Genomic DNA, 12,321 nt, shown 5'->3' on the forward strand with positions numbered 1-12,321 from the left:
GGGCGGGGCCAGAGGCCTGAGAGGCATATAGGGCCACGCTCAGCCACTGCCCGCCCCTTGGGCTCGGGCCTCTTGGCAGAGCAGCGGAGGCAGAGGCTGGGGGAGAGGGCTGAGGGTGGCCAGGGACTGGGGAAGGCAAGGCAGGAGCTGGGCGGGGGAACGGGGTGGGGGGCAGGAGTAGCAGAGGAGGGGCGGGGCCAGGAGGGAGCAGGGGGCGGGGCCAGCGGCCTGGGGGGTTTATAAGGCCTGGTCCCTTGCCTACGTCCCTTCGCTGCCCGGGGACTCCCTTCCCTGGGGGGCTGAGGGTTTTGTCTTTGTTTTATTGCTTTGTTTTTCTTTGTTTGTTTGGTTTGGTCTGGTTTTTTTGGTGCTGTGCTGTGCTTCAATTTAAATTTTTCCTTAAATTTAAATTTTATTTTATCCTTGTGTGTGTGTGTGTGGGGGGGGGATTGTCTGGGAGAACTGGGCGAATGAGGGGCAGTGCAGGACAGACAAGGCAGGGACCAAGGCAGGGTCTCAGAAGGGATCCCAGTGCCAGGCCTGGGCCGGAGTCATGGTGTTGCTGCCGCTGCGGCAGCTGCGACATGTTCGCCCTTTTCCCCCAGGAGAGGCAGGGAGACACTTGCCCTCGGTGAAGCTGGTGGCCCTCCTGGAGGAGGAGGTGAGGTGTCCCAGGCCAGGAGAGCCCTCCAGACCCCCGGGAGCAGCCCCCCTCTGGACAGAGGGTTGAGGGGGCACGGGAGGAGCAGCCGGGGGGACATGGAGGCACGTCACCCACAGGAGGGGAGGCCGGCACTGCCCCCCTGGTGCCGATCTGGAGCTGGGAGCAGGTTCTCTCCGCTTGGGGAGGCTGGGGCTGATGAGGCCTCAGGGGACCAGCAGGACCCCCAGCCTGGGACCACAAGCAGCAAGGGGGCCGCTGCAGGAGAGGCGAGGACTGGGGCACGGCTGCCCACCACCACCGGGAAGACATGGTGGCGGGTGATTGTGGCTGGGGACTCCCTGCTGAGGGGCACTAAGGCAGTGGTGTGCCGCCCCAACCTGGAGACAAGAGAGGTTTGCTGCCTGCTAGGTGCGCACATCCGGCTGTGAAGGACAGAGTGGAGCATCTTGTTCACTCCAGGGGTCACCAGTCACTCCTGGTGATCCATGTGGGCACAAACAATGTGGCCAGCAGGGGGTGGTTAGTATCATGGAGACTTCGAGGCCTTAGGGAGGAAACGTAGGGACCTTAACGCCCAAGTGGCCTTCTCATCTATTTAACCGGTCCAGGGATTTGAGCCAGGCAGGGAAAGGAGGGTCTCCAAGGTGAACGACTGGCTTAGGGTGTGGTGCCAGAAGGAACGCTTCAGGTTCCTCGACCACAGCACCCAGTTTCTTGCCAATGGACTTCTGGCAAGGGACAGGTTGCACCTCATGAGGATGGGGAAAAGGTCCTTTGGAGATGCTCCAGCGAACTTCATCAGGAGGACTTTAAACTGAGCCGGGGGGGGGGTTCAGGCCCCCCAGTAACGTGTCTGCACTGGACAAGTGTGGGGGGAGGATCAGGGCTCTGGGAGCAGGGTTTTAGAGGTACTGCAGGGACTGACAGGACTTCTTCAGAGAGGGGTCAGGTATCAGGGAGGATGGGAGGAAGGAGGAGGCTGGGAACTCCAAGGAAAGGAAGCGGTTGGGGTGCATGTACACCAATGCTAGGAGCATGGGTAACAAGCAGGAAGAGCTGGAAGCTCTCCTGGGAATAGGAGGGTATGATCTGGTGGGAATCACAGAAACTTGGTGGGATGAAAGGCAAGTCTGGAATGTGAACATAGAAGAGTATCACCTTTTTAGAAAGGACAGGAAGGGAAAGAGAGTTGGGGGCATGGCTTTATACTTCAGGGAAGGGACAGGATGCAGTGAGAGAGAATGCAGCACAGATGGGGATTCGGCAGAGGCAGTCTGGGTGAAACTTAGGGGTTTTGACAGGGGAAAGAGACCTGACAGTGGGGGTATGTTATCGCCCTCCAGGTCAACCTGAGACCCTGGATGATGTCCTGACAGACCAGATTCTAAGGATATCTCAGGGGAGAGACACAGTAATTATGGGAGATTTCAATTTTCCGGATATTACTTGGGAGACTCACTCAGCAATGATAGCCAGGTCACATTGCTTCCTAGAAGCTATAGAGGGAGGGTTTTTCACACAGAGGGTCCGAGAGGCGACGTGGGGGGAAAACATCCTTGACTTGGTCTTGACCAATAGGGAGGAGCTGATAGATGAAATAGATTAGGGGAGCTCTGGATACGAGCTCTGGATACGAGCGATCACTCCATACTTTGCTTTGAGATCAGGGGACTGGGGACGTGCAGCAGGTCGAGCACTAGAAGCTGGGACTTCCAGAGGGCCAACTCTGGCCATTGAAGGCCAGACTGGGGAAAGTCTCCTGGGACAGGTTACTGGAAGGTAAGCAAGTTGAGGAGGGGTGGATGGCACTCAAAAGGGAGGTTTTGGAGGCACAAGCCTTGACGATACCTCTAGTCAGTAAGGTGGGGAGGCGGAGGAGAGGCCGCCATGGATGCGAAAGGAGGTGGTTAGAGGGATTAGACGAAAGAGGAACCTCCGTAGGAAATGGGTACTGGGGGAAATAGACAAAAGGGTATACCGGGAGGAGGAGGCCCATTGCAGAAGGATTCTTCGCAAGGCTAAGGCTGAGACTGGCCAAGAATATCAAGAGCAACAAAAAGGGCTTCTTTCAGCATGTAAATAGGAAGGGGAAGGGGAGACAAGGGGTGGGACCACTAAATAAGGAGGAAGGAGATCCAGTGACTGATATGAGGGAACAGGCACAGATGCTAAATGACTATTTTGCCTCTGTGTTCTCCCCAAAGCAGGACGGGGGATATCCGCATAGGAGATTAGATGAGACCGGGGACCTAGGGGCACAGATTAGAGTCACCCCCCCCCTTGAAGTCGAGGGGCTCCTCAGGGCATTGGACATTACAAAAGCGCCAGGCTCTGACAAGTTACACCCAAGAGTACTTAGAGAGTTGGCAGGGGTTCTCTCATGCCCGCTGGCCTCCATTTTTGAGGCCTCGTGGAGAACAGGTGAAGTTCCAGAGGACTGGAGGGTGGCGTCAGTGGTCCCCATTTTCAAAAAGGGTAGTAGAAAGGACATGGGGAATTACAGACCTGTTAGCCTTAAGTCCATTGTAGGAAAAACAATGGAAAGGCTCATAATAGAGAGAGATCTAGTGATGCTAGATAGGAAAGGGAGGCTGACATCAACACAACATGGCTTCTGCAAAAACAAGTCCTGCCAGACGAACCTTGTGGGATTCTATGACAAGGTTTTGCGATGGCTAGATGGAGGGGATGCAGTGGATGTGGTATACCTGGATTTCAGCAAGGCCTTTGACGAAGTGCCCCATGATATCCTGGTGGAGAAACTGAGGAGTTTTGGGATACACCAAAGCACTCTCCAGTGGATTAGGGCATGGTTGACTGACCGAAAGCAGAGGGTAACCATTAGTGGGGAATCATCGGGATGGCGGCCAGTGACAAGCGGGGTCCCCCAGGTCTCTGTCCTGGGGCTGATCCTGTTTAATCTTTTCATAAATGACATGGAAGAAGGGGTGAACAGTCTGCTGATCAAATTCGCAGACGATACTAAAACTGGGGCAGTGGTCTCAACTGAGGAGCAGGTACTCCAGATCCTTCTGGATCTGGACAGACTATGGAAGCGGGCAGGAGACAACAGGATGGCGTTCAATGTGGATAAGTGCAAGGTCTTGCACTTGGGGCATATGAATAGGTGTCATAAGTACAGGTTAGGGGGCAAGTGGCTGGAGAGCAGCACTTGTGAAAGGGACCTCGGGGTGCTGGTTGACTGCAGGCTGAACATGAGCCAGCCGTGTGATGCGGTGGTCAAGAGGGCAAACGCCACCCTTGGTTGCATAGCCAGAAGTGTGGCTTCTAGATCAAGAGAGGTGTTACTACCAAGCTATACAACTCTGGTTCGCCTGTAACTGGAGGATTTTGCTCAGTTTGCTCAGCTCAGTTGCTCAGTAGAGGAAGGAAATAGCCAGGTTAGAGTCAGTGCAGCGTAGGGACACAAGGTTGGTGGCCGGTTTGCAGGGGATGCCATATGAGGCGAGACTGAGGGAGCTGGGTTTCTTCAGCCTGGAGAAGAGGCGATTCCAAGGGGATCCGTTGGCGACATACAGGTAGAGGGGGTGTCACATGGAGGTGGGCAGAGACCTGTTCTCCCCTGCAGAGGAAGGCAGAACTCACTCCAATGGAGCAAAGCTCAGGGAACCAAGGGTCAGTTTAGTTACCAGGAAGCACTTTCTGATGGTTAGGACCCCGAGGGTATGGAATGGGCTTCCACCGGGGGGGGGGGTCAAGGCCCCATTGCTGAGGGTGTTCAAGGATAAGCTGGACATGCACATGGTGGGCATGTCGTGAGCGGAGCCGGCTGGAGCCGGGAGTCAGACTAGATGGCCCAGGTGGCTCCTTCTGACACTCTATGTTTCTACGTTTTCTTTTCTCCCCTACTCCCCCCCACCCCCACAACGTTTTTTCTGGGATGAGGAAGAGAAATCCTCTTCTTCTTCCCAAAGATCATGATGCAAGTTATGGGGCTGGGCTTTTTGATTAATTTAGCGACAGTCCCACCGAGTTGCTCAGACCCCTACAAAGATGGAGGACGTGCAGAATCTTATGCAGCCCGGGAAGTCTGCAGAAGTTATCTTTTATTTGGGATTTCTCCTTCTTCGGTTTGGCCACCTAACACCGATACTTTGGGGGAGGAGAAAAATGAGGAGGTGCCAGCAAGATGCTTCCACCCTCCTCCCAGAATTCCTGTTACACCCCTTCTTCCAGGTCACTTTAGCAACTTCTGAACTATAGCCTATGATGGAACACAGAAGGATTTTGTAGCAAACAAAATTCAGTTCTCTGGATTCTGAGCTTTTTTTCTTTTTTACTCTTTTCACATAAAAAACCATACACATTTCCACGTGTGTTTTCCCAATGTGGGCATCAGTTGTGCACAGCTTTGAAATGGGTGCATTCTCCTCTCATAGAAAAATCATTAGTGTGCATGGTTCAAAAGTGTGTGTTTTTCATGCACATTCCATGAATGCGCTTTTTGGGGAAGGTAAGTTCTAAAGATCACATTGCATGTTCAGAAATGTACAAACGTTGACTGCAGCTTGCCTCCAAGTCCGTGTTTGGTCCAGAAGGTAATATCTTGATCCAAAGTGAACTGAGATGTTCATTATCGCTCATCGCATCCCCCAACGTACCACGTGTGTGAGGCTTACAACAGTGTAGTCAGTCACAAACAAACCAAGTGGGGGGGGGGTGAGGAGTTTGCTTTGCTGCTGTTGCTGACTTGCTCGTTTGTTCACATCTTTGCTGAAGTGGAGTGCACAGAGCACGGAGTGTGCTGGTGTTCTGGAATCTGGAAGTGGGTGAGCTTTGTAATTCAGCTCATCCTGGGAAAAAGATTCCTTCAAGTGGCGCATTGTTTGGCAGTCCATGGTTTGTAGCTGTGAGAATCAGTGGGCTTCATTGGCCTGCTTCCCCGCCTCTCTCTCTCTCTCTCTCTCTCTCTCTCTCTCTCTCTCTCTCTCTCACACACACACACACACACACACACACACACACACACACACACCATTTCTTTTGCACTCCTTGGGTTTTCCTTTGCTGGAGGGGGTTCGGCTAGAATTTTTAAAACTTCTGCATGCCGATTCTTGCTTCTCCTGGTGCCCTTTCAGTGCCAGTCCTTTCAGGAAGCGCCACTGCTGTTCACCAGTAGAAAGTTCCCTGGGTCTGACCTTTTCAGTGTGGCTTAGGAGAAGCTGAATTAAGTAGCCAGCTGTCATAAGAGCAAATAACTAATTTTAGACCCTTGGATTAGTGGGCTTGTACACCCTTTCACCCCTACTTAGAACACCCTGCAAATTATTTCATTTGTGAGTCATGCAATTAGTATTTCTCTTATCTCCTGCACTGGATGGGCTCTACCAATAAGCAGGAAGTTATAAATGTTCAACAGGGAGTGTTTGAGGGATATGTACCTTTTGGGGTGAAGGAACTGTTCCTTTATGTGGTACCCAAACAGGCTATGATCTGAAATAACCTCAGAAGGGCATGGGACATTAGCACCCCAATAAGTTGATATTGTGTGAGACGACAAAAGCACCTCAATAGCAAAAATCAGTAAGCCCTAGGGTGTTTTATGGCCTGGACATGCTTTGTTTTATTGAAAGAAACAAGACAGCAGCAGAGGTCCTCCTCCGGGAAAGATGTCAGGAGGCAAAGTACCCGGAGGAGGGCCTTCTCTGTGGTGGCGCCCCATCTGTGGAATGCTCTCCCCAGAGAGGTCCTCCTGGCGCCGTTGTTATTTGTTTTTCGGTGCCAGGCCAAGACCTTTTTATTTCAACAATATTTTAACAACTTTTAATATCATCTACCGGTTTTTTAAATTGCAGCCGAGGTGAATTCTGCACTATTTGTATGATGTTTATTTATTGTATGTAAGCTGTCCTGAGGCTCATGCGAATGCGACGGCATACAAAAATTCTAAATAAACAAACAAATAAATAAGAAAACTAAAAAGACAGGTAGCCAAGAGCTGCAGGCATTGATTATGGTACCAGTGACAATATCTTGGAATTGGAGGTCTATTTACATGTAATTTACTGTCATGTAGGAATGTTTATGTGTAATTTACACAATAGAATATGGCCTGGGTTGGGAAAGACACTTGAGGTTGCTAAACAGCCAAGCCAACGGAGTATGTTGGTGGGGAAAAGGGAGCACAAACTCCTGTGAATTTTCATATTATTATCAAAACTAATAATAATAGTCAGTAGAGCAGCAGGATGGAATGGGCTTGAAGACAAAAAGCCAAACACAGCTGTGACTGAAAAACACCAGTGCCTTTCACTTTGTGCTTTGGGGTTTCCAGGAAGCATCTGGAAAGCAGGATATCGGACAAGAGGAGCTGCTGGTTCACAATCCCGTAGGGCTTCTGATCAGCTCCTAGTCACCTTCAGATTTGCTCTTCCCTCTTTGGGCAGCTGGGAGAGAAAGAAAGCTTCTCTCTCACTCAGTGAGCCGCATCTGCGAGCCAGCCGGAAAGGGGCCCCTGTGAGTGGAAGGGAGGAAGGATCGAGAGGGGCAGAAGGTCACCTCAGTAGCCTGGAAAGAACTTCTTCAGCCCTGGCAAGGAATGACAAGGGGGGGGGGGGAGAGAAAATGCAATATAGCTTTTCTGGAAAAGATGGGGCGGTGAGGAGAGATGGCTCAGCAGCTGAAGCAGGAACTAAGACAAGCAGGCTGAGTAAATTAGCAGTGCATCCCTTCCAAAATTGTCCTAGTAAGGCCTTTCTGGTTTGTGTATCGATTCATGCATTTAAGCCAGTCCTATCCTGCTCCTTGGCCAAGCCAAATCCTGCACCCATGAGGGCTCCTGCTCACACGATTTTCTGCTGAAAGATACAGCACACAAGGAAAAAAATGGTGAGGGAAGAGGAAAAGTGCAGCCCTTCTTCCTCTTCCTCCTCAAGGGCTGGTAGAATGGCCTGCTTGCCCATATCTCCCTCAGTTCCAGCCAGCTGGAATGGCTAGTGGTAGCAGCAGATGGAGAGGAAGAGCTTTCAAGAAGGGGTTTTTGTTTTGGCATTTAGTGAGAGATAGAGCCCAGCTTTGCACGAAAAATTCCCTGGTTTCTTCAGATAGGGGAGAAAACTCCAGTGTCTGAAACCTTGGAGAGCCACTAACAATCGGGGCAGACATGCCAACAGTCCAGTTAGATAAAGACACTTCCTGGGTCCTCGTTCAAATTGGCTCTTTCTTCAGAATCATGAGGACTATACCCTTACTTGTATTTTAAGAGATGCACTGTGCATTCCTCACCCCCAGCTGATTAAAGCATGAAAATGTGCTTTTGAGGGAAACTTATGTATTTCAGGGAGAACTATGCATTCGAATGTGCCAATTTGTGCAAACCCTTCTGTGCAAAATCTGATTTTTTTTTTCCATGCATGCACAACGGAATGAAAGATACCTGACACTTGGCAATTGCAGATGGGATGCATTTTACAACATCTGTTATATCCTGATTAGTCAGTAACAGGCCAGCAGCAGTTCCGGATTCGTGTCTTTACATGCCTTTCCAATGCACCTCCAGCAAACGGAGTTTGAGGCAGGAAAGTGCCAGAAAACCTTTGTTTTTCATGAGGAACGCTGCCACTAGTCCAGAGTATCTGCTTCCTCTTCCACCAGAGAGCCAAAGAAAGCCTGGCTCCCTCCAGGCGAAGGACACTCTGCAGATGCTCAGAGGTACTTTTCATTTTACTGTGCTTTCATCTGTTCCAAGAATGGGGAACAAAAATAGTTTCTTCCTCCCAGTGCCCATGGCTAGAACAATGACGGCCTTTCCCTGAAGCCCCAAGCATGAATCATCACACTCAACGCAGGTGGTGGGGAAGAGCGTGACGATTCCAGCCATGTTTGTTCTCACTGAAGAGCTGTGGGCGGGCAAAGGTTGTTCGAGAAAGCCCTGGGAAGGGACAGCAGGGCCCGGAGCTGGCCAAGCAGAGGAAGGAAGTGGCCAGCCAGAGAAGACAAAGAGGGTCACTGGAGGCCTCAGCCTCTGGTTGACCATGCGTTGTCATGTGCCTGTTTCCCCACAGCCTGTCGTGCTGAGAAGCCCAGAGGGATCTGACTCTTCAAGCTGAATGAAGCAGAAGCGACCTCCCTGTGTGCTGCAGGGGGACTTGTGTGCCAGTCTGGGCTGGAGGTGCTCCGTGTGTGTCTATTTCGTGTTTCCCCACTGGTGCAGATGCTTCGAGATGGAGCCCTCCTAAGCCAAAGGCCAGGAACAGCTTTTCTGCCTTTCCTTTATGGACAAGACTTTTCCTGGAAAAAGGGAGACACAGTGGGAAGGTGTCAGAACCATGGCAGACCAGTTGTGCAATATAAACCTCATAGGAAACCCTCTTGGATGATCAGGGTTTATGCATGCTTAGACAGAAAAAGTCCTACAGCCAGTTAGATGTTTAGGATGTACTCCTATAGCCTTAAGATTACTTGGAGCCCTGTGACCTCAGCACTGAGATTAAGAAAGCCAAGTCCTTTGCAGCTGATGCAGAAAGCTGACGCCACCTGCCTCTCCGAAGTTGCATGCCGGCCTTGGAAAAGAGCAAAAGGGGCATCCTGAGCCAGAGGAAGAAAGCTGGGACCACTGCCTTTCCAGATCCTATCAGTTCCCCACCCCGTTTTCTTCTCTTTGGCTGGTGCTAATCTGAACTGCTGTTGCCCAGAGTAAATCCTGCCATATCTGGCTCGGTGCACGGGAGGCACATAAGCCCCCAAGCTCCACGGTGAGTATTCATCTGTGCCTGGGGACCTTTAAGCCAGTAGTCAGTCAATCCTACCCATCCTTTGATGGAGAACAGACTCGCAACTCCCTGTCTTCCACTGGACATGACCCTGAAAGCTGCGGGCTTCTTTCTGTCTAAACATGTACAGCATCACACCTTTAAGTCAGTTGCGCAATTTATCGCCGACTGACGGTGTTAGACAGGAAACAAAGGGCTGCACTTCCCAGCCCGTCCCAGCCAGGATGCCTCGGATTGTGCCGTCAGTGAAACACTCCGCACGGCACGCAATCCAGGCTGCATGTTCAGGCAGAAAAATCTTACAGCTTCAGCCAGTGCATTAGTCACTTAGCCGGTTACGTAGATACCAGCCACGCAGACTCATGCACTCCTACACAGAGGGGAGCTTGGCTCCATGGCAATCGGTGGGGCTTTCTCACAGGTAAGCACACATAGGTGTGCCATCTTTGTCTTTTAAGAAGGTGTGCCTCCCGGCAAGACGCGAAAAATCAGTGTATTGGCGGTGTGCGGCCGAGATAGATGGCCGGGGAGGTTTTTTAGGGCCTCTTGCCCTGTCTGACTTGATGGCGTGGGTGGGAAGGTGGGGGGTGGGGGAGGGGGGGCAGCTGCCTTTCAGCACATTCCCGTTCTGTGGCAGAACCAGAGCTGTTTTAAATAATGGGCTTTCCTGGTCGGACTGGGAGGCCAGGCCCTCCCTCCTCACCGGGTTCCCATTGGTTGCTTCATAGGTTGCCCTGGTCTGCCGTTGGGTGCCTGAGCCGTCGCCCTCCCTGCAGCCTTGACTTCTGATTAAATTTGAAACTCTGTGTGCGTGTGCGTGCGCACTTGTGTGTTTCAAAAGCATCAAGTTTCACCCTTGAACTGAAGAGGCAGTGTGCATTTCTAGCAAGGGACAACCCACGGGCGGACGAGCAAGCTCAGCAAACAGCCGCAGAAAACATCCCGGCCCCTTTTTAATTGCCGTTCCTTTGCTTTGCTTTTTTATTTTAGAGGAAAAAATTAATCCTCCACTTCTGTCCTTGAGCACTCCACCCATTCTATGGATTTTCTCTCAGGGATTCTCTCATCTGTAAAAAGGATCCGCCGGTTTCTCGCCCAGAGTTTGCGGGACCACTGGGAGGGAGGCAAATCCGCACAGTGGCTTCAGGGTGATCCACGCGGGTTGACAAAAAGGCCCAAAGTCCTGGATGCAGAACTACAGGTGAGACGCTGGAAGGAGGGAAAGTGCGGCATGGGGTGGGGCTGGTTCTTGTCCAAGGGATGTTGTGAGGCTGGTGTGGGGAAGAGCGGACTTTGGGGGAGCAAAGCAGCCCTCCTGGGCTCTGATTACAGGGCCCCTTCTTCTAGATAGCCACACCCCCTTTCCTTGGCCACTCCCCTTTTCCTGGGGACAACTGATTGTGTGGTGGTTTCCTGCCCTTTGTGAGGATTTATTCTCTATTCTAAAAGTTTGAACAGGCTTTCCCAAGACTTCTTTATGGCCTCTTCCATTCTTGATGCCAACCCTTTTGCCTGCAGCCTTGCTGAGTTTGGTAGTCCACTGCCCCACACACACACCGCCACCAGAGCCACAAAAAAAAACAGGCTCATCCAAAGCAGAATTAGGTCCCTGGGGCATTTCCTACAGGTATTTCTTGCAGTGGCTCAGCCACAAGTTGCCAAACCACCAAACAGGAAGGATGCGAGCGTTGCTGGGTGCTTTTGCGGTTAGTGGTTCAAATCTGTTTTCTAGATGGTGCAGTTTCTTTTTCCTAAACAGACAGACAAAGGGGTTCTTCAGGAAGGAGAATGAGCCAGTGAGAAGGCCCTGATCTCCTCACTCCCACAGAACATTTAAATCAAGAAGATGAGTTTTGCATAAAAGGAGGAGGGAGAGGAGATTATGGGAAGAAAAAAGGAGGAGGAGGGTACATCTGAGGATATGGAAAGTGCTCTGAGTGAAATAACCCCTGCTTTCAGCACCATGGGCCTCAGCTCTTGAAGTTTGTGAAGAGAAAAAGGGTCCTTTGTGCATGTGCAGAGTGTCTTTTGCCCTTGAGCCTTCCCCATAGCTAGCACCTTGACTCTGGCTTTAAAACAAGCTTGGGGAACCTAAACCAGAAGACTTCGCTTCCATGCCAGCAGCCCAGCTTTGTTCTATTAAAAAGAGTGCCTCTGAGAATGTGGAGAGTACAGCTAACCACCCAACATCCAAGATGAGAGTCTCTTAGATATCAGAAAGAAAGCCGATGATGCTTCTGTGCACACTTACCGTGTCATTCCTCCGCAAAGCATCCTAGCTTCTGCCCATTTTTTTTTTTTTTAATGTAGGGCACTGGTGCTTCTGAGCATGTACCATTAGCCTTTTCTGCTTTTGCTGCAGGAAGAAATAACTTTTTAAAAATCAAGGTGTCACATCTCTTTCTCCTGAGCCTGCCATTGTCGGTTTATGTGTTCAACAACAAAAACAGCCCAAGCAGTGCTCCACAATCCCAAAAAAACCTCCAAATGGTCTGGACTACGATGCCCATCATCCACAGTAAAGGCGACTGAGGTTTATGGGAGCTGTTGTCCATGCGGTGGCTGCCGGGTGGTGGGAGGGTGGGGAAGACTGCACAGCACAGGCAGTCGAAAGCATATGGGAGTGAGTGAAAGAAAAGGAAACGCTCTTTGGTGCAGGCGTGGGTGAGAAGGAAGAAATCCAGAGACTGAACCCCTGTAAAAATACGCACACAAGACGCCTGATACAGGACCGTGGCTTAGAAAGGAAAGAAACACGCTTTCCGTATGACTCCGCTTCCCCTCCCTTTGCCCGAGCCTGCACAGAGGTCGCATTGCTACATAGGCAACCTTTTATTATTATTTTGTTAAAGTTTTGCTCCCTTTCCTCTTCCTCCGGGCACGTGCGCAGCTCTTGGCTGATGAATCAGATAGTCGCCTCAAGAT

This window comes from Varanus komodoensis, unplaced genomic scaffold (assembly GCF_004798865.1).
Source record: "Varanus komodoensis strain SLA01 unplaced genomic scaffold, ASM479886v1 scaffold89, whole genome shotgun sequence".
NCBI classification, from domain to species: domain Eukaryota; kingdom Metazoa; phylum Chordata; class Lepidosauria; order Squamata; family Varanidae; genus Varanus; species Varanus komodoensis.